Raw genomic sequence first — 23399 nt, 5'->3', positions numbered from 1 at the left:
TACTTTATCAAAAAATTACTTTGTCATTTTAAAATTTAAATTGTCTTTATTTCTTTGAAAATTTTTGAATTTTAGAGGCGCGTCTTTCAATATTTTAAACTCTCCTCTCCTCTTAATTTTTTATTTAGAAAAACAATATATATATAAGTTCAAAATGAAGATAAAATATAGGAAAATTATAGACATATGAAAAAAAAGGGGGGGGATATATATATATATAACTTTTATTTAATTGATTTATACTTCCTTAAGTTTATCTTTGTTAACTTCACTCAGTTAACTTTAAATGTGTAAGATAAAGAATTATGTCTATTGTTTGATTTTTGTTTTCCATTTAGATATTTTACTTTACTGAAATTTTCAAATTACAGTATTATTATATATTTGCAATTCCAAACATTTACAATTGCCTAAATGTTTAGAAATACGTTAACTATTAAATTTATGTGAAATCAATAATAAAAATTATGCGGTTTTTGTGTTTAATATTGGAATTCAAGATAGTAGACTTGGAATTGAAATGCTGTGCTTACAAATTTACATAGGTATTTTCTTGCAAAAGGTACCAGTTAAAATGTATAGGTGCAATTTATTTTGATTTAAATTTATTGGCAAAATTTATTTTAAATATTTCGAACAATGTTAGATAATCAAAGCTATATTAGACATTCACAAAATATACAACTACATTATGATTAATATTGCATCTGTTTCCAGAATTAAAATTCTCAGTACTTTCCTTAAGTTGAAGATATTTAATAGCTGTATTAGACATTTATAAATTACATAATGACATTATGACGAATATTGCATTTTTCACCAGAATTAAAATTCTTAGTTATTTTCTTAGAAGTTAAGGATTTTTAAAAGCTAGGTTATAAATTTGCGAAATTTACAAGGACATTATGACGAATATTGCATCGGTTTCCAGAATTAAAATTCTCAGTATTTTCTTTAAGTTAAGGATATTCAAAAGTTGTATTAGACATTTAGACATTTACTAAATGTACAACTACAATACGATGAATATTGCATCTGTTACCAGAATTAAAATTCTCAGTACTTTTCTAAAGTTAAAGATATTAAAAATCTGTATTAGACATTTACAAATTATATAATGACATTATGACGAGTATTGAATTAGTTACCAGAATTAAATTTCTTAGTTATTTCCTTAAGATTCAAAAGCTACATTAGACATTTATCAAATATACATGGAAATTATGACGAATACTGAATTTTTTTCGCGAATTAAAATTCTCACTTTTTTCTTTAAGTTAAGGACAATAATGTTTTTAGAAAATTTTAAATACTTCGTCAAATAAAAGCACATTTATCTTAAACTTAATTAACTAAGTGCTTTCCATGAAGGAATAAAAAACTATGGTCTACTGTTCTAGGACTATTTCGGATTATGATCGAATCAATAAAAAAAAAGTGTTCCAGTTTATGCAACATAATATTGGAATGCAAGGTAAGAGAGTTGGTATTAAAACTAGTCAGTAAATAAATAAAATGTCGTCACAACCGTAACCGGATCACGTACCAAATGACTATCGAGGCGGCCAGCTATTTTTCAGGTCCTCTAGTTCTATATTGATGTACATCCAGTTTCCATGGTATTTCTAAATTACAAACAACATAACATCGTACAACATCGGCCTTTGGGAAGAAAAAAAATGTATATTACGCCTTTTCTTTTTTATCATCTAATATATGTTACACATTTTTGAAACCCTCAATTTGTTTGAAACAAGAACAACGCATCTTCTGATTTATTGCAGTCTGAACTTCGACATTTTGGACGCGGCCCGGTTTTATTTTGAGCTTGAAAAACTTTTTTTTCCCTTCTGCTATTTAACTACTGAACGATATTTGAAAATTAATATGACTGCTATTTTTCTTAAAGTCAACTAGTTTTAGTTATAGTAATAGTTACTGTTAATTTTTTCGGAGAATGGACTGAATGGAAAATATTTTAAATTTTTAAAACTGGATGTTTTTTTGTATGCTGAAATTAGATCTGTGCAAATATTTTATGAATTTTTAAACGTGTCCATTGTTTACTCATTCTTTCAAACATTGAGAGATTCATGCTCAAAAACTGGACGTGTAACTCACGAGATTGGTGAAAATATACATTACCTATTAAAACGCATCTTTACAAACATCCATTTCGTCACCATCATGACCCATATAAGTTGTCCTCCTTCATTTGATTTCGTTAATTTTTCTCAATTCACCATAACCATGGTGAAAGAATTACATTTTCCAGCTCATAACCTAAGCAATTATAGAGTCACATATTCAGAAACTTTGTAATTTTGTCAAGAAATGAAAACTCTTGTTTCATGACAAAACAGATTTCAAGTTTAAGTTTAGTTGAAACTGTAGAGAAATCTCGGAAATTGAGTTGCCTTAACCATTTTTTACAGTGGGTTAGTTTATGAACAAGAAACTTGGAGGTCACCTTCAATCATTTCTACCAAAACGGATCAATTTATTTGTGCAACCGGTAGACTTTATGAACTCTTGAATTTAAACTGTCTCTGGCTGCACCCAATCCAAGATCACATCGAAAATATTCAGTGAAATAATTTCAGTCTTGGTAAAAATGACCCATATTAGTTTTTCTCCATCATTTGATTTCGTTAATTTTTCTCAATTCACGATTACCATGGTGAATGAATTACATTTTCCAAATCATAACCTAAGCTATTATAGAATCTCATACAGTTTGTTAGAAACTTTGTAATTTTGTCAAAAAATGAAAATTCTTGTTTCATGGAACAGATTTCAAGTTTAAGTTTAGTTGAAACTATAGATTTTATAAACGTTTGAATTTGAACTGTTTCTGGCTGCACCCAATCCAAAAACACATGGGAAATATTCCGTGAACTAATTTATGTATATTTTCTTACAATTTTGCGTAATGATTTTTATTAGTCTTCTTTTTTATATTACGATTAAAAGAAAAAGACTAAAAATTATGCTTACTAAAATGCTTACTAAAAATACCTGTTTAAAATTTAAACTTATAGTTTTTCTGTATTGTCCTTAATAATACTTTTCTTAAACTATTATCAAAATGTCACTCCAAGAGAGGTTTTTATATAAACCAAAAATGTGAATTTTTAGTTTGTCCCTGTTGCTTACTAAAAATACTTCATTTTCTGTGTGTTGCATTGATAGAAAGTTTTATATCGTCTAAAATTTTAACTCATAGTTAACTTATCGTTGTAGTCTATGTTTATGTTGCTCACTAAAAATACTTCATTTTCTGTGTGTTTCATTGAGAGAAATTTTTATATTGTCTAAAACTTAAACTTACAGTTGTAGTCTATGTTGCTCTCTAAAAATGCGTCATTTTCTGTGTGTTTCATTGAGAGAAAGTTTTATATTGTCTAAAACTTTAACTTATAGTTGTAGTCTATGTTGCTCACTAAAAATACGTCATTTTCTGTGTGTTTCATTAAGAGAAAGTTTTATACTGTCTAAAACTTTAATTTATAGTTAACTTATAGTTGTAGTCTATGTTGCTTACTAAAAATGCTTGTTTAACACTATTATCTTTCAGTTATTTACAGAGTGTATATTTGTCTTTCTAGGTGAGAATACCATTGCCACCCGTTGAAAGTCACTAAATATAATCATAGACGATTTAAAATCCATCACACCCCTACAATCATTTCTTCATCAAACCTGCTCTTCCCGTAAGTTCATTTTACTTGTCAATATTCTTCTCGAGTAGTTTCCACACCAATCATCAAAATCTTCGACTCACCGAAACCACCCATTTCCCCGTCTTTACAGGTATGTTCATTTATTGTTTTACATTTTTAATTTTTTAGAAGTTTTTAATGATAAGTTAAGTATTTTAAGGTGAATTTGACGAACGGTAAAGTTATTACAGTTTTGTTTTTCAAACCGAACTAAAATTTGCGGAAATTTTTTGTATGCAAAATGTATTTCAAATGATTCTTTATTAAATGATGTGTCATATGATAATATTGTGTATTGTGTGCAAGTTTTGCACTGAGACTCACTCTTAGAAATGTAACTCTCACTTTTGACGATTCGGCAATTTTTGAGTTCTATTTCGTTAGTTTTTAGAATCGTTTCGTCACGAAATCACGTGATTTGTGACGATACGAGAACTTTCAAATAAGTGAAGAAAATGTTTTCTCAACTCGAAACCTCATCATAGTACATTGTGGGAGATTGTTAATTAGAATGATGAAACTGGAATGAAGACTGGACAATCGAAAATGAAGTGTCGAATTAAGCAGACCGGCTGTATAGTGGTCAAGGAGTTGGCACCATATCCGGAGTTCGAATTCCGCTTCTGGCATGGGTGAAAATTATCTCTGTTCTAGCTGTTCGTCTTGTGTTGGGATGATATTGATCCACCTATATGATGCTTCAAGTTCAGTACATTAAGCACTGTGAGAGTTTTTTTTTCGAGGAAAAAAAAAGAATAACGAAATATTTTTTTATTTTTGACGAAATTCGTTTCTTCTAGGAAATGATGATAGTTATGTCGTCACTTTGCCGAAATGTTTGCTTGGAGCATATACAAGGAAACGGTTTTATTTTTGCACGTGGGATATTTTATAAGAACAAAAAATGAATAAACGAAGCTGCAAAATATATAAATATAAATTTCACCATTGAAGATTACACCAAAATGGCATCCAATATCTTAATTCACTATGAAATTTCTTCAATACTTTTGATGTCATTATAAGCTGAACTGAAATTTAGTTATTCTAATAGTACTATTAGAATAAATAGTAATATAAAATTTGGTATTCTAAACGTATAATAATTTGAATGTAAATATGATTTCATAAACTATTGAAAGGAATTACTCAATGTTAAGGAATGACAACTAAAATGTATTTTTGAAGGAAAAGAAACTGCAGTTAATATTTGAATTGTCAGATGTGTTTTTACGATGTAATAATATCTTTCACAAGTATATTTTTTTAGAAATTTAAACAGTTATTGTGTTTAAAGAAATTTTAAAAAATAATTAAACTATGTATAAATGATAAGGAAAAAAACTTTTAGATTTTTTCCTCACATCTTAAGTGAGAAAAACTTTCAGCGCTATAAAACAGCCTTTTAGAACACTGTACAAGATGTATAGATTAATGTTTCATTATAGTTGAATAAATTTGTTATGAAAATGGAGACTATATCTTTTTAATTATGAAATTGTATCTATAATTAAAGAAAGTGAGATCTGATGTAAAAAATACTACAATTAATAATTTTGAAGTAAAAAGTGGATTTTAATGTGCTGAACGACAAATAAATTTCTCAGAATAATTATGAAAAAATCACTAATTTTCTCCGATTTCTTAGAAAATATTTCATTGACTTATTTATAATTAAAACATAAACCAAAAAATAAAATTAATACATAAAATACACTAACGGTTTAAAAAAAACACTTACAGTTAAGTTCACTGCAATATTACGTGACTTTACTATTAAAATCTTTTCTCTATATCAGTTAGTTTTAATAATTGCTAAGATTACTTTTACGCTATAAGTCAGATAATGATTCTAAAACACGATAAACTTTAATGTTTATTTACTGATTTCTATGTCTATTTCAAATATATTTCCATTGTGAAATGCACTACACGTGGAGTTTGTTTTTTTCCCCAACCGGTTTTAGATAAAATATTTTGTTGACTTATTTACGATAAAAACAAAAATTTAAGGCAAACACTTTTACAGTTAAAAAAACAAACATTTATGGTTCAGTTTACCGCTATATTACGTGACTTTACTATTAAAATATTTTCTCTATATCAGTTGGTTTTAATTATTGTTAAAAGTACTTTCACTGTACAAGCCAGATAATGAATCAAAAATACGACACATATTTCAGCTTATTTGCTCATTCCTATATCCATTTTAAATATGTTTCCTTTTTAAATTTCTGTTTTTCTTACTGGTTCGACATAAACTATTTAACTTTTTTATTTACGATAAAACAGATACAAAAAAAGCACACTTACCGTTAAAAAAAAACATTTATTGTTTATGACGTGACTTTACTACTAAAATCTTTTCTCTGTATCAGTCAGTTTTAATTATTGCTAAAAGTACTTTAACTCTATAAATCAGATAATGATACTAAAATACGATGTACTACTCAGTTTATTTACCCATTTCTATATCTATTTCAAATATGTTTCTATTATAAAATACACTACAAGTGGAATTTTTCTTAAAACCAAATCAGCACATTTCGAATGAAATGTGACATATAATTGCAGCTCAGATAAGAGTTCTCAAAAAGCAAATCATCGCCAATAAATTTCCAACTAACGTTTCACAAAACCGATAATATTGCAACTTCTCTTGGAAAAGCCGAGAGCACAATTATCAACTCTTACATGCATTATCAAAACCGGTGTGGGGGAAAAAAATGAAATGAAATGAAAGAAAGGGGGTGCCGGGATATTCTAGAAGATATCGTCGGTGGTGTTACTTCAAGAAGCACGTATATCTGACTGATTGCTCTAGAAATAAAGAACTTGAGAAAACCAAGAAGCACTAAAAGATAAATCTTTAATATTGGCGGCATTAACTCATTGAAAGACCGTGTTTATCTCTTTTAGTTACTTCTCTTAAATACGGCTATACTTCGGATAAAGGAAATAGAAGGGCTATATCGAAGGAACTAATGGTCTTCCCTTTTATTGCTTAGCGGGGAAGAACAATTTACGGGCTCATCATAACTTGGCGCGAATGAGATATGAAAAATAAGATTTTTTTCCCTTTTATGTGAGGGATGGGGATTATTTTCCCCCATTTTTTTTTAAAACAAAAGTACCATTCCCTCATTTAGTTTTAAAACAATAGGGGTAGGAGGGTAGTTTGGTAATAGAAGTTTCTAAAAAGCACACAAATATATATATAGCTTCAGTTAACGATGGAGCTCAAATTCCATCGCTCAAAAAGAAATCGACAAAAATCTATCGTAGGTACTTGAAAAGAGGTAAAAACTCAATCTTTGGCGATTAAAAAATAAAGCCAGGATGAGGAAAAGGAAACGATGCCCTAAAAAAACTGGAAATTATTCCTCGCTTTAACTAAGTAAAGTTGCTTAGAACGGCACTAATGCAGTAATTTTTGAAGACTTTTTTTTTTTGCACTTTATGCTATACATATAGGCTTAGTACCTACGACACTTATTACTCTCCAGTTTTTCCGGAAAAATTTTCCGGAGATGGGGAAATAAATGCTGGAATGAAGATGGAGAGTAAATTAGGAAAGATGATTTAATAAATTGCTTGATGATCGAGGAGCTTATTTTATAATAACTTCGCTATTTATATGGAATTAGACTTCAGGGGAAAATAATAATAGTTAGGGCAAGTTCTTTCTTTTCGTCAAAAGAATAATGGAACTATATTTTATTCTATATATAGCCCTTTTTTATTATATATTTTGTCAGTTTTCATCGAAGATATTACCTTCGTTATTTTTTAAGATGATCGTTTTTTTCCATTCCTTTTCAAAATGTCATAACATTGACGGAATTAGCCCTTTTTTCATTTATACATTTTTCACATTTCCCCCCCACATTTTCCATATTATGTCATCAATTCATGTGTTAAAATGAATGAGTTCAGGTGAATTTCTGAAAAGTATTATGAATATAAGAATATATTTTTTTTATGGCGTAGAAAAAGTTTTCTTAACAGTTTCATTATTTCCAAAAATAAAAGGTGTTGAAAAAATGCTTAAATTTACATATATTTTCGGTGTTTACGAAAATAGTTGTGGGTAGTTTATTTTGCCATGGTTAATTAATAAAATTTGGTTCATAAAAATGTAACGAATAGAAAAGCTTGTGAGCTGATTCTTTTTTTCAACTAATATAAATTTTGAAAGGATGGGTAAAAAAAGCAGGTATTTTTTTTATGTGTACAAAAACATTAAGATGCAATTTATTTAGCCTTAGTTAATAAATAAAATCTGAAATACAAATAAATAATAATACGTTAACCAAACTTTTATTTTTTTAACTGCTTAATAAAGACTTGTTAGCTGTGCCATTATTTTCAACAAATAATAAGTAAAAACCTGAGAAATAGGCGGACAGTTTTTACTGTGTAAACTAACAATAGTGCGCAATTAATTTCGTTTTCTTTATTAAATTAAATTTCGCCAACAAAAATAATAAATTAGGGTTGAACATATTTTATCTATTTACGGAGTAGAAAAAAGTAGTTAAATGTTTCGTGTTTTTTCCACGAATGAGAATTCACAACGCATTAATGAATGAGAAAGCATTAATTTCAATAAAAAGGTAAACGGGTAAATATACGTATAATTTTTGTAATTACGGCAAACATAAGTTCATTAATCATATATTATGTATTAAATTTGAATACACTGATACTTTTACCGTGTTGAAAAGTGTTATACCGTTTCGATAAACTTTTAAAGACTAAATTGTTTAATTTAATGTAATACATGTAATTTGGTAAGCAAATTTTTGTTCGTGCTCAGTTCTAAACGAGGAAATTTTTTTTCGTAAACTTACCTTACCGTTTGGTAACAAAAATTTTTAATGAAAGAAAAGCATAATTCTAATAATAAAAAAAATATGCGGCATTTAAAACATTCATTTGATAATTTTCTCTTTCATGTAATAACGGTTTACAGGAAATTCTGGTTTTCAAAATTAAAGCTCTTATTAGCACAGGTTTAAATTAAAAAAAAAAAAAACTTACAAAGTTGAAAAGTAAATTTAACAGAATAAATGGCTGCTTGTATGTTATACTCTAAGATATCATGATAAAATTACCTAATTTAACCACATTTACGAATTTTATTACACATTATAAAACCGTATTTTATTGTTAACTTTATCAAAATCATTACCAAAGCACTTCGGCAAAAGTTACCGAGCATTTTGATGTTCCCATAAAGCGGTACATTTTATCATGTTCTGGTAGTTTAGACCATACCTTTTTATCTCAGTGTGTTGTTATCTAGTGGAAATACCAGAAATTCGTGAAGTAACAATCTGAAAACAATACTAATAAAGCGTTTGATGCAAAAATTTTATTCTCGGCAAAATTGTGCACATCACTTTACTGCTACCAGCCCTTCAATTATATATTTATGAAAATGTTAAACTTAAACATTAATGTATTTCCTAGTATTTAACTTTAACATTAATTACATTTTCTAAACATGACGCTAAGACATATTCTACATTTCCAACTATATCAGTATTTATTTTAAGCCTTTTGTCATTATTTCCAGTTGTTCACCAGCCTTAACACAACAAGTGAAAACACGGCCCGTCTTTTCCTACCAATTACTTGCATCTCCAATAGGTCACGCCGCAGCCACTATCAATTACGAGACCACACACCAAAAAACACAAACTCTATTCTATACCAGCATGAGCGAAAAAAAAGAAGAAAAAAACATACTGAGGCGATTCACACGAAATACACAGAGCTCGAATTTGTCGCGTGATTGTCGTGCCTGGTTGACACTTTGGGGTCCAGCAGGGTCTGGTCCCCACCCAGGTAATTACAGACTAGAAGTCTGTTGTTTCGACTCCCCCTCACCCAACCCAATACTTGTACTTGATCTTTTTTTGGGCCCTGTTCACCGCCGCAGCCCCTCCCTCCTGTACGTGTAACTTTCCGGTAAGTCCACGCAAACAAATTTTTAGAAAAGGACAGCACATAGCCTTTACTATTGAAGTGTATAAAATGAGGGAACGTATAGATGTTAAATTACTGCATTAAGTCGAAAAAAATCCTTGCATTTTTTTTTTAACGCGAGGGTTGTAAGTTAAAACAATAACGATTGCATTTACAGGATGCGTAGCGTTTTTAAAAAGTGTATAAAGGTGCTTACTTTCGATTTTCGTTTTTTAAAAGCCCTTAAAGGTGCTTTTTTCATTGGGTATTTTTAAAAAGTGCTTAATTTTCCCTATTTCGAAATGAGATTTTTCCTTCACTATGTTGATTTTCTCTTCGAATTATGCAAAAAGACGCAGTTCACATTGTTATATTCAACGTTTTTACAATTAATTCAATCCCAATCTATTTCGGCGTATTGTCAGTCAGTAGGATACGAAAAAGTCATTCCTTTTACATAATTCAAAATTTCATGATTTTTGAGAATTTTCAAAAACAATGCCAAAAGGTTTTCTTTTTTTGACATGATGGTTAAAACAAGATAAAACCGACAATTGTCAAAAATTCTCCAACCCTGTCGAATTATGATATTTTTTTAAAGTGCTTTAAAATATCTTGGAGTGCTTGAAAAGTGCTTAAACGGTGCTTATTTTTTGTTGAATAATTTGGCTACGCACCCTGATTTAATAATTGTATATATTTTGATTTTGTTTAAATTTGATTCATTTTAACAGCGTTTTTCTCTGGAGCGATATTTTAAGCGTTAAAGAATTGCCGAATTTCTAAAGCTTTGCACTAAAAAAAGTATGGCAAGAAAAATCCTACCAGAATATGGTAAAATTTACTGTGTTTCTGGCTCTATGAGAACACCAAAAAGTTCAATAATTTTAACTGAAGCTTTTTGATAATGATGCGGTTGGTAATTATTTCGTCTCCATTAACAATAAAATATGGTTTTATAATGTGTGATAACATTTGGTAAATGTTGTAAAATGTTGTATTTTTTCGTGATACTTTAGAGTATGGAATAAAAACCATTTATTCGGTTAAATGTATTTTTCAGTTATGTTATTTTTACCTAATGTTTGGTAATGAGAACGATAATTTTAGAAACCAGAATTTTCGGCAACCGTTACTATATGAAAGGAGAATTACCAAAATAATGGTTTAAATACTGTATTACTTACGTTTTATTGACCAGAATTGCGATTTTTCTCCCGAAAATATTTTTACCAGACAGTACGGTAAAATTTCTTTCACCGTGTAGTTTGATTGTTCTGCTTTAAATGCCCTAGCACTAATCAAATGCTCGATTTCTAAATATATGTTTAATATGAATTTCTTATTTGAATTAAAAAGTTCAAAAAATATTGTCCGTGGAGCGTTGGAAAATATTTTGTAATGAAATGTTTGTTTTCAAAACATCTGAGTTCTACACAATTTTTTTTATTTATAACAAAAAAGAGAAGAAAAGAAGTATCTTGATTCTTTTCTCAAGATGAAAACCGATTAAACTTTTCAGTTTGTTTACGAACGGCATCGTTAGAACAGTTTGGAGCGGATTCCGAAAATTCCGTGCCAGGGAACTGACCCTATGTTCTTTTACATTACTTTGTAAAATAGCCGCTATCATTTTGTTATCCAAGAATGGAAAAACTACCAAACGAAAGGTTTAAATACCGTATATTTTGGCTTTATTAACCGAAATATTAATATAATTTTTTCTCCTTGTGATCTACTTATCTCTGTACATAAAATTATTTATTGTAAAATGTAATGTGGTAAAATAAAAGTGAGAAACTAAGCTAAGAAAACCGTGGAAACCTAGAGAGAAAAAGATCAAAAGATGAACAAGAAAAACCACAGCAGCCGAGAGAATCATATCAGGGTAAACTCTGATTGTTTCTGTTGAGATGAACTCTGTTTTATCCTGATTTACTCCTCTCGGCCACTGTTATTTTTCATGTTCTGTTTTCATCTTTTTTCTCTCTCAGCTATAAATTTTTTCCCCTCGCTTTTATCTTCCCATTAATCGTTGGCAACTTTGCGTTTTATAATTCAAATTACATTTGTTTCCTCTCATTCGCGTATGGAAAGTCTTGAAAATGGGTGTTTACTTTTGAGCCCTTGAAACATTTCGATAAGTGACTCTTGTTTCAATCACGCCTATTGCTCCTGGGTTTAATATACCCGATCCCGTGCAACGATGAATATACAATACCTATGTAAAAATATACCCTACGTGTCATATAGATCATAAAATAATTCCCAATTAGATTCGAAATTTTTTTCTCTACAGATTTTCTAAACTTTTTAACTCAAACGGGGCTTCGTTAATAAAGTTCCTCACAAGGAGTGTGAGTGCCCCACTTTTGATTTAATATACCACCGCGTCTTCTGAGTTGGGTTCATAATAAAAAGAATATGTTAAAGAGCATTTGATTGAATATAAGTGAGATTGTTTTGATTCATATTTTGTTGATAAATTGCAATTTTTTATCACTCCCGTGAATATTTTCTCCGTAATAGCACTCACAATTCCTCCTTTTTGAGGACGCAGATGGGAGGAGGGGGGAGGGTGAAATTCCATCATATGACATCAACACCAACAAACACGCAAACCATGCTTTTCCCACACCACCTTTTATAATCCTTACAGTGGGAACTACAAAACAAAATAGAAAAAAAAAATATATGTAAGAAGAAAAAAAATCCAAAATTTTTCGTTTTGTTTTTGTTCTTGCAGCATTCGAAGTTTATTGAGAACTTTCTTATACATTTTCATCTGGTGTTGCTGTATACAAATGTCTGTAAATCACAGTTGCCGGGTGTGTCCATCTGCGTGTTGTGTTTGTCGTCGTCGCACGCATGTTATTTTTGTTGGCCAGTGATTATGAGGGGGAAGGAAAAAAGAATGCAAGACGCGACATTGATGACTCGGTTACAGTTATGTTAAAGGGTTCTATCGTGACATTTTTAAATTAGGTTGCAGTACATTTTTATTAAATACTAATATTTTTTTTAATTATTCTTTGCTATTATGTATGTATAATACAAAAATTACACTATTTTGAAATTTCGGTTAATTCAAAATTCGATTGATGAATTACTTTTCGATTTGATGAATTACTTTTGATTTTTTTTATATATAACGAGTATTTTAACTCTCTGAAAATTGATACCTAAATATTACGAAAGTTTCTTCGTCTTTGACGAGATAACTATCACTTCTTCGAGGAAACGAATTTCGTCAAAATGAAAAAAATATTTCGTAATTCTATTTAAACGAAAGAAATAAAAGCTAAGCGTTATGTTTCTAACTTTTCTAATTAATACTTAAACATAGGCACCATATAGATGGCACAACACAACAAAAACAGATAGAACAGAGAGATAAATTACACCCATGCCCGAAAAAGGGTTCGAAACCCGGATACGGGGGCCGATTCCATGACCACCATACAATCAGGTCGGCTTAATTCTATATTTTATTTTTTATCGTCTAGTCATTCTTCCAGTTTCATCATTCTAGTTAACAATCTCCCACAATACACTGTAAAGAAATATCGAGTTGAGGAAACATTTTCGTCATGTATTCGATAGTACGTGCTTCGTCACAAGTGACGTGATTTCGTGACGAAATGATTCTCTAAATTAGCGAAATACTACTCAAGGATTGCTGAATTGTCAAAAGAGAGTTTTATTTCTGAGAGTGCAAAAGCATTTTGTTTTAAAACTAACTTAATGCAATATTTTTTAAACTGAAGTCGCTTTACTATATGTTTCTTAACTTACGTTAATAAGAGGTCTAGACAATGACAAGCGTATCTTAAGTGCAGGCCATAGAATAAAGGCTGTTTAGTTACTTAATATTATTTAATAATTCCCGTTTTTAAGAAAATTCTCCCCTATTTTCTATGCATTTCATACAAGGATTATTGCAATAGCAACACTTTTAATTAATACTTCAACAGTTTTTTTTATTTTTTAAATTTATTTGAAAGTTTTATGCCTAATCCTTATCTTCCTTGAATAGTTTTGGTTTTCGAATCCTTGAATCTAAGCTAATTTTGAATCTAAACGTCCCGATTTCGAATCCTGAAATCCTAGCTGATTTTTAATATGAACATCTGAGTTCGAATTCTTGATTCAAAACTGAATTTAAAGGTTGTCGTCTTTTATATACTATTTTAAATCAGATCCCTTACTTGATATGTAGCTTTTTTCACATCTGATCAAAAAGAGTTTCTTTTCTTTCCAAATATATAGGAAGTTCGACACATAATAATCAAAATATTATTTTTTAAAATGAAAATATCAATAGAGATTTTTATCAGTTTCTCAGATAGTAATTTTTAATTAAAATTGGATATAATACAACAATGTATTTCACCTTTAACTTAACGAAAACTTATACTTAAATGCATTTTACATTTAAAGCTTCTGTTATTCTGAATATGTCTTATATTTTTATTGACAAAAAAACTACAAAACATTTATTTAATATGTTTCGTCATAAAATTATTGAAAGTTTATTTTAGAGTAATAATTGTAACTTATTTATATTTATGGTAGTTGAGTAAGTGTTATTACGTTTCTCAATTGATATATTTTATTCTCATTTACTTTGTTTTAATTTATGAGAAATTTAGTTTTTACTTTAGTACCGATACAAGTAAATACAAATTACCAGTTTGTCAAATATAATACTATGATTAATCTTTCAAACATTTTTACTCGACTTTTGAAGTATTTCTTATTCTTTTCTTCATTGCTAATGACTTTTAGAAATATACATATTAGTTTAATGAAAATTTGAATTGATCATAGCAAAATATTAAAATGTTTATCTTCTCTATATAATTTTAAAATTTGCTTAAGGGTAAGTTCGTTTCGTTTGTTACATTTTGCTAATTTAAAATGACTCTTAAGTACTTTTTGCACTTGATTTTACATTAATTTTAATTACTCTTGATTCAGAAAACTATGTTTGAACTATTTCATTTATTGAGTAATACTGATAGAGATTTGTAAATCTTAATCAGCCCGTCTGACCACATACTTCTTGTTTTGCAATCATATAAATCGCATATTTAATCATTACTATAAAAACGTTTAAACATTGTTGCAAAAATAGTAAAACTTTATATTTACTTATGATTGTGTGTAATTGATGGCGAATATTTGCCAGTTCAATTTCGTTATTCGAAAAATGTAATTCAAGCTAAATAAATATGGATTTAAAGGAATTATATTTAATTAAGTATAATTTTTTTATAACCTTCTCTTTAAATATTTCGCAAAATAGTCCTGTCGTCAATACCACTAAAATAGATTTAAACTGAAAGCAAACAGTTCGGTTTAAAGCGAACTTATTACTTATGCGCCGTAAATATATATTTCTGTAATTTTTACCTTTCCTTATTTTTGTAACTTTATCCGCAACGACCATTTATCTATTTATGAATCATAGTGATTAAACAATTACGCCAAAATTTAAAATGCATCATATACCATATCCAATCTCTCCCTCCCTTAGAGTGTGTAATTAAAATCCCTTCTTTTAAAGGGGGAGGGGGTATCCTGATATTTCTGAAAAACATTCGATTTGCTTTCCCCTAAGCCACTGCCTAATACTATACACAAACCCCTTAACTTCACCGCGCGTAAAATTAATTAAGTATAAAAGTATGGATTAATCAACAATATTTAATTACCGAGTTTTATCCATAATGCCTATTATTTAATTTGTTAATTAGTTCCAAGTTTGCATTTACTAATGAAGGCAACACTAGCATACTCCGCCGCCTCTGTTTATCGATTAACTTCTCCGGGTCGGTTTGGAAAATCTCTGTTGATATTGTCGTGCAGGGTATTAAAATTAAACATTAAACTTAATGAAATATCAAACAGGGTTTTCTCTTAAGGTTAAAACCTAGGTCATGTAGTATTAATAACAATTTTCGCTTTTGCTCGGCGCTTCTATGTACCTAGGGGTTGCATTGGCGGTATTTTTAAAAGAGGTCGAAAATTTTCTCTTTTTCTAAAAACTATTAAAGCAATAAAGTATATTTTGATTTTTATTGATATGAGCCCCTATTTCCGAATTCCAATAAAATCTCGGTGTAAAAGTTGTTAGGGAAAATTTTAATCGCCGCAATTTGTAGGAAATGCGCCTCGTGGGTTATTTTTAATAAGGTCATAGCCGTGTCTGTTTTAATTGTGTCGCCGCTTCCTTGGCTGTTAGCAAATTTTTGAGGGTCGTTTATTGGCGATATTTTCAGTGCCATATTTGCTGTAAAATATCCAATACAAACTTCTCTGTCGTAGAAATAACATAGAAAGTGCTAGGTTTATTAGTATCTAAATAGATATTGCCTTTTTCTGCATCTGGAGCTGATAATTTACCTCGTTTTCAAACGAATAATGGTATTTTAAAGTCATTGCGAGTTATTTTTATTCTTTTACTCGTTTTCTTAGAATTAATTTTACTACCTAGGTAGAATTGAAAAATTGGAGTTAAGAGTAAATACACTTTTTCATAATTAAATTGAATTTTAATTTAAAAAAATAACCTTTTTATTTAAAATTTTTCGTATTTTAAAAAAAAAATTGTTTCATGAGAAAAAACAATAATAAATTACTTTCAGATAATAAATATTTAATTAAATTATGAATTCTAAAACAACTTATATATGTAAGAGGCTAACGTGATCTTATAAAAAGAAAACTTGAATTTGTTTCTACCCGCTGGCAACAAGAAGGCCTCAAAGGCATTGAAAAATACCAAGTAACTTATTAATTGTCAAAAGTTTGTTTCTGCGCGATGGTTCAAAGAAAAAATTTCAAGCTAAGAGCACGAGGTTCAAAAAAAAAATTTGAAACTATTCTGTGTAAGAAATTGAATTATAATTCTACCTGTCATTTAAAACAACAACTAATCCAAATACAAATGATTGAAATATGCGTAATGAAGGGAATATATGAACGTGCCACATTTATTACAACTTACCTCATTTTGAAACTTACGTTTTTTTTTAAAATTAAAGTTTAAAAATAAATAAAAAAAAAGCCATTTTTATTTATAATTTGAAATGTGAAATTTTATGCAAGTACCCGATTGTAGATAATTTCATGAATCTGCAATTGGTTACTTGTAACTCGAGAAGAAGCATGATTATGCTTTAAATCAGATTTAATTGGTTATCTGTAAGCGACGTCACACGTGTGTGTCGAACCTGATTAGCTACTGTATCAACAAATGCCACGATGTACCTACGATGACATCACTTGTGGGTATTCAATTTCAATACGATTATTAGGGGTGAGAAAATAAATAAAAGGCTGACTTACTCTCTGGACTATACGGTTTTTAATTTCTATGAACGCTATATATTACGTTTATATTTTTTAATTTTCTGAAAACTGTTTGTTAAATAGGCTTGGAAAGATAACTATTGACTTAATAGTTCTTGAAAAAAAGAATCCCGAAACAGCAGCAAATACATTGTAAAAGTACCAAAGCACTCTCTGTACTTCACAAAACCATTACTCAGTTAAATCTCATATTCTCCGAAGAACTCTTAACCTTCGTCGCTAAGTAGGTGATAATCTATCTTCAATTTTAGAAACTCCAAGAACTTACATTTCATTGTGCTGACTCATTATGTTTGCCAAAAACATTCCAATGCGACCTTTTAGAGTGTTTTTAGGTGAGGGAATGTTTGTTGAAATAGCTGAGAAAGCTAACTCTAATCTTCCTTCTTATCTATTGACCACTGTCCACTTCGGCAAAATCCTTTCTTTTTTACGGCTCTTCAGGGAGAGAGCGCTTCTTGTCATCTTCGCGCCAAACCTATCCAATTTGTTCATTTATTCATTTTTTTTCTTCTCCGCCAAGCTTCCTGACACTCGTGTTTCGTAACTCCTTGAAATGAGAGATAATGCCTGAAATACCGTGACCTCAGCGTCAAAGAATAAAAGAATACCCCTCGGAGAAAAGAAAACTGGGAGGACAAAAAAAAAAAAAGCTGAAACGGTATGAGACAACCCTTTGATAGTGGAAAGAAAACTCGCCACAAAAATCACCCGCTTTATCACATTCACGCCAAAGCGCCAGCGGAAAAACAAATTATTGCGATTAAGTGAGAAAGAAATTAAAAAGAGTTGCTAATAATCGCCGAAGTAACTCAGTAAGGATTATATGAAGTGAAACGAGGAGGGGGGAGGAGTTGAAAACTGAAGAAAGAAGTCAGCATCGGAATCTTGAAAAGAGAACTTGCGCTGCCACTTGTATTACTCTCACACTTTTCGACACAAAAGAAATCGCTGGCATCAGCAAACGAGGCGATTTGTCAAGAATGCTGCATCTTTAAACCTCAAGATCTCCGCATTCGAATGCGTCGTTGAGGGAAATAAAAGGACAAAATATCGCCAACGAAACTGTAGTGAAAAGGAATAGAAAAAAAAATGATGTAAAGTTGTAGTGACTAAAGATAATAAGGTGCTTAAATTTATATGGAAATTGTTCTTTTAGAATTTTGTAAAGGTGTGTTAATTGCATTTTTTTTCCTGCGATGTAAGAGTGTTGTTCTCTGATGTGTCAACATATTTTAAGTCTTTATTTCAATACAGAAATCATTATATTAAAGTTTAAAGTTTTATATCAATAACTATACATTGCAATAAAATTATTTTTATTTTTGAAAAGAGCTTTGATACATTTTTTTAAAAGTAGAAACATTTTCGATGAATATTAAAATATAATTAATAATTGAAAATCAGTGATATTTATGGAGTTGTTTTATAGAAAAAATAGTATTTCTTTTCTCTGTGTATAATTGTTTTTTACGAAACATATTAAATACTAAGAGCAATTCTCATTTTAGAAATAGCTAGCTTTTTATTAGTAGCTATTAGGATGGTGTTTCAAGGTGTTTATTATAGGAAAAAAAAAGAAATGTTTTCGTTTTCGTTTTTCATAAATCAAATATTAATAAATGTCATATTGAAATAGCAGTATTATTGTGCATCAAATAATAAATTGACAGTAGTTAAGTTTGTTTTTTATGGTATTTTGATACGAATTCGTGTAGTGTGATTCTGTGCCGCAGATCCGGGGTTCTATCCCCGGACCGAGGAAGGTACACTCAGCTTTTTATCAATGCAGTGGATCGTTAAAATGGCTACCAAACATGATAGGGGACTAAACACGGGGGTTCCGCGTTTGGCTGATCATCATTCCAGAACAGCTAGAGGGTGGAAAAAAATTTGATTAATATATTGTTTAAAACTAATTAGTTGTTAGGATTGGAAGAGGGGTTGAAAAATTAGAATATTCGAATTACATTTGAGTTGTGCATTCGGATTGGTTGCAATTAAAGTTTATATGAAGTACAAGATAATTTTGAAAGGTTACCAAGCTCGTCGCCAAAGACCGCTAGTAATAATTAAATGTTGTTCCTTGTATATGTTCCATCATCACATTAAAATTTTTAACTCAGTTTTAATGTTATTCGCTAGCAAACTATCAAAACCGTAGTTTAATTCTAACCAGTTGCCGACCGGCCAGGGTAAGGGTCAGTGAACTGACCTTGCATCAGAAAGGTTCTGGCCTCGAATCCCGGGCAAGGCATGGATGTTCTTTCATTCTCTGTACTATCTGTGCTTACTGTGGGGGCAACGTTGGCCCACCTAATAGGATGCCTCTGAAAGATTGGCCAACAAATCTGCCCTTCAGATGCCTTGCATGACGAAAGGTCATTCTCTGGGTGGGCATTGGAAAAAAAAATTCTAATCAGTTCTCTGTAATTTTTACGTGAGACTTAATAGATTCTTGTTTAAAAAATTTCGAATGTGCATTAAGACATGTTCGCTTCAGAACTTGTTTACCTTATTTATAAAAAGTATCAAAGTGTGTCAAAGCTAGTAAAATAATTTTGAGACACTATTTCTAAGAAAAATAAAAAATCCTTATTTGCGATCATGAAAAATTCTCAAATTTTTTTTAGGATATTGAAAAAAAAATTCTGATCTATAACTCAGAACTTGTGTGGCGTTTAGAAATAAAAAATGGAATTAAATTTAAACGTTGATCACCAAATAGTTATCCTGGTCATGGCATGATTTGGAAACCACCCCTGATAGAAAATAAGTTATATTGTCAAGGAAGCCGTCTTGCCTCTTCCTCCCCCAGGCATTGAAAGAGCGCGTTCTAAGTCTTTACTAAGTGGCTTCTTTCAACTGCAGTGTTACAGCTCCGACTTAAAATATACGACGATTGTTTCCTTAAAGATGCAACAAACTTACAATGAAATAGGAATTGGTGCATCTACTCCAAAATCTAAACAATATATTTTTTTTTTCTCAGACTCGTTTGCCAAACTACTGACAAAATCATATTTAGTGAATTTGTGTCTCTTTTTTTCTATCCTTCGGTTGTTAATACATAATTGTTTGAAGATTTATCTATACACTAGGTCTTGTTAAAAAAAATTTGTAAAGTGGAGTTTTTGCAATAATTAAATTATATCGAATCAGGGCATCCGTTTGTTATTATTAATATGAAAATTAATATTTATACCAAAATTTATGTTAATGTTGTGTAGGATGATTTAATATAAAAAAGTGAAAGTAATTAAGAGAAAAAAAATTCACGTGTATGAATTGAAAACGGTCAAACATCTTTTATTACTAGTGAAATGTAAAATTATATACTTTAATGCTTTTAATATTGCGGTAGCTTAAGAAATATATTTTAGATCAATAACAAATTTCGGTACAAAAAAGTACCAATTTTTGGGATAATATTTACGTAAGCACCAATGCTCTTCAGTAATTCTGCGGCATGAACCAGTGTAGTTTTAATATTTCATCAACTATAACATTTTGAAACAAAATAATCTCACCCAATAAATGATATGTAAGCATGGTGAAAATAAAAAGAAACCGAAACTATCCAGAAAATCTTTGAGTGAACCGGTTTTATATTTCCTTTAGTTTTGACATTTCATCAAATATAATGTTCCGACGAAATAAAATATAAAACTCATTCGATAATGATACGAAAACAAGGTGAAAATAAAAATAAAAAACCAAAACCTTCTCTAATTTTGCGGGAATAATGTTGGAGGTGGGGGTAACGGTCCAGAAAATCTTTGAGTGACAACTCCCTTGAAGACAGCCAGTTAGTGTGCCTGAATAAGATTTTTTTTTCTTCAAAAAATGAGTATTATGCTCAATTTTAATAAATGGTCTATTCGGCTCCTTCGTCCTTTCTAATAATACATTCGTGTAGAGCTATCAGCGAGACAAATCTCAAGCAGACGGAGTGAAAACATGAAAGCAAAAACAGCAACTATTAAAGAGGGGAAAATGGAAGGAAAAAAATAATGATCTTAAGAACAAGCCTCGTCAACTTCATCATCATTCGTCTTAGCGCGCTTTCAAAACACAAGCCAAAACAACTGCTGTGAGGTTTATTTATAAAACAAAACTATGTATTCTTTTTCTAGATTCATTTTTCTTGTGTGTTGTGGGGACATTTATTTCTTTATATGCCTTTCATTAATTAATGTCATTTCGTTTTCAGGTATTGAATTCGTTTCGCTGGGTAAATTTATGAAATGCTTGATGAGTTAATTAATTTTAATTTAGACAGTTTCGACTTTTTTTTTTTATTAATGCTTACGAATCTGAGTATTTTAAAAGTGCCTTAAAAATACTCAATTTCTCTATTTATAATAAAAACTAAGCTGTTTCAGACTATTGTCAGGCCGTTTTGTAGACGTTTTTCTTGGCTGAAAGATCACATGTTAGAATCCAATTTTCTCTTATATTTTTTTGCTTGTCACCAGTATTAAATTAGTAAAAGTCATTAAATTATTATTTTCCTTTAAAACATTTTTGTATCCTTAATTTAAAGGCATGTAATATTTATTTTCTTACTCTACTGTGATATTATTTTTTTTAAATGTTTATTATTTTCTAAATTAAGAGTTTTTTCTTTACTATAGAGTTTTTTCTTTTCAAAACTAACGAAATTCTTTGATATTACCTTATTGTGCTACATTTTAAGATAAAATTATTTTAATGGGCGTCTAAACTTATGAATCGTTTTACTGTTTGTATTATTTTTTGATATAGAATATATAAATATGCAATTTTAAATTACCGTTAAAGAGATTCGTTAAATGATGTAGAACTTAACGATCAGCTTCGCGCTCATTGTGATGATGTATGCAAAATTATATTTTGATATATATCAGCCTGTTGTGTAATTTAAAATATTTAATGACGGTGTTGAACTCAGAAATATTTGTTATAACAATAAATCTTTAAGTTAAAATTCTATTGAAAAACTTATTACTGAGCAAAAAATTATGTACACCAATTGATCTTAAAACAATCGTAAGGAAAATGCTTCGACGTGGGAAGTGTAAGCAAACACAATTCTTCTTATTACATGTACAAATAAATAGAACTTAAAACTTAAAATGTCTTGTTATTACTAGTATTCTTCAAACACTCTTAGCCTTTTATTGCACAATGTCTTTTCTTTAAAAGTATTCTCTAAACTAAACTTAGTGGCACGACAGCCTATAGTGAGCCAAGACCTACTGTGCCCATCTCAGTTTTCTTGACCCTGGGCTCTGGGGTGGAGGAGCAGATGTTCTGGTCAGGTGGTCAGCCGAACGCGAAACCCCCATTATTTAGTTCCCAAGCATGCTTGGTACTCATTTATCGACCCACTGAAGGGATGAAAGGCTGAGTCAATCTTGCCCGGCCCGAGGATCGAACCTAGGACCTTTGGCACGCTAGCGTGAAACGCTACCCCTCAACCAACGGGCGTTTAAAAGTGTTCTCAAGAATTATTTTTTGTTTGTTTTTTAAATGCTGATAATGTTGCTCTTGAAATATTTTTCAAATTTTTACATTCTTCATACATTCAGTGTTCAGACATTTCGAGAGATATAAATGCTTTAATTATGTAACTCCAGTTTGTGTTTGTCATTTTTCCGAGTTAAAGTGTTATTTACTTTTATTTAGACAATTATAAAGTTTATTAGTAACAAATTAAATTATTGTTCTCTGGGGAATGTTTTTATTTAAAAATACATATTTTTTTATAAGTTTCTGTTCTCAATTCTAAAATCTGAGTTTTTTTTTTTAAAGTATTGAAAATTGAGTTATAAAAGAGCATTAGATAACTAAGATCCTTAAGTTATTTAATCTTCTTCAAATAACCAATGTCTTGTTTCAATGATTTTTTTTTAAAAACTCAGTGTTCGGTCGGAACGCCAGCCATACAATTTATATAAGAATTATTTTTAAAACTAAACCATAGAAACATTCAAAATTTTACAAATTCATATTTTGAATGCTAACCTTAAATTTAACAACACAAGTATAGTCTACTTACTAGAATATTTTAATAATAAATATTAATTTTCCATTTAATATCCGATAATTTAATATTAAGTAACAAGTATTATTAAGTAAAAAATATTATTAAGTTTTATAATACGTATACTTAAAAAATAATAACATTTGAGTTCAATAACTTTGTTTTATATTGTTAGTACTTTCCTTTTTATTTATGTTAGTCTACTTCAATCTATACTTAGTTGCTTTAATAAATCACGAGCTTCCTTCATCACATTATTTTTCTCTATTGTTATCCAAAAAATTTCTTAAGTTTCGTTC

General features: G+C 29.8%; 1 protein-coding gene across 19 annotated transcripts in view; it reads left to right on the top strand.

Annotated features, from left to right (window-relative positions):
* The window catches only part of LOC107437615 (forkhead box protein P4), a 297109-nt gene that overhangs the window by 61074 nt on the left and 212636 nt on the right, over positions 1-23399 (top strand). For all 19 annotated transcript variants that reach the window (XM_043044143.3, XM_071186859.2, XM_087152137.1 and 16 more), the window contains exon 2: positions 3609-3813. The gene's annotated coding sequence lies outside the window, so the exon portion shown is untranslated. The remainder of the gene's footprint in view (positions 1-3608; positions 3814-23399) is intronic.

The sequence above is a fragment of the Parasteatoda tepidariorum genome, chromosome 9, assembly GCF_982258835.1.
Source record: "Parasteatoda tepidariorum strain Cologne lab strain chromosome 9, Ptep-v5.0, whole genome shotgun sequence".
Lineage (NCBI taxonomy): Eukaryota > Metazoa > Arthropoda > Arachnida > Araneae > Theridiidae > Parasteatoda > Parasteatoda tepidariorum.
Note: the sequence above shows the minus strand (reverse complement) of the source record. Positions and strands in the feature narration are given on the sequence as shown.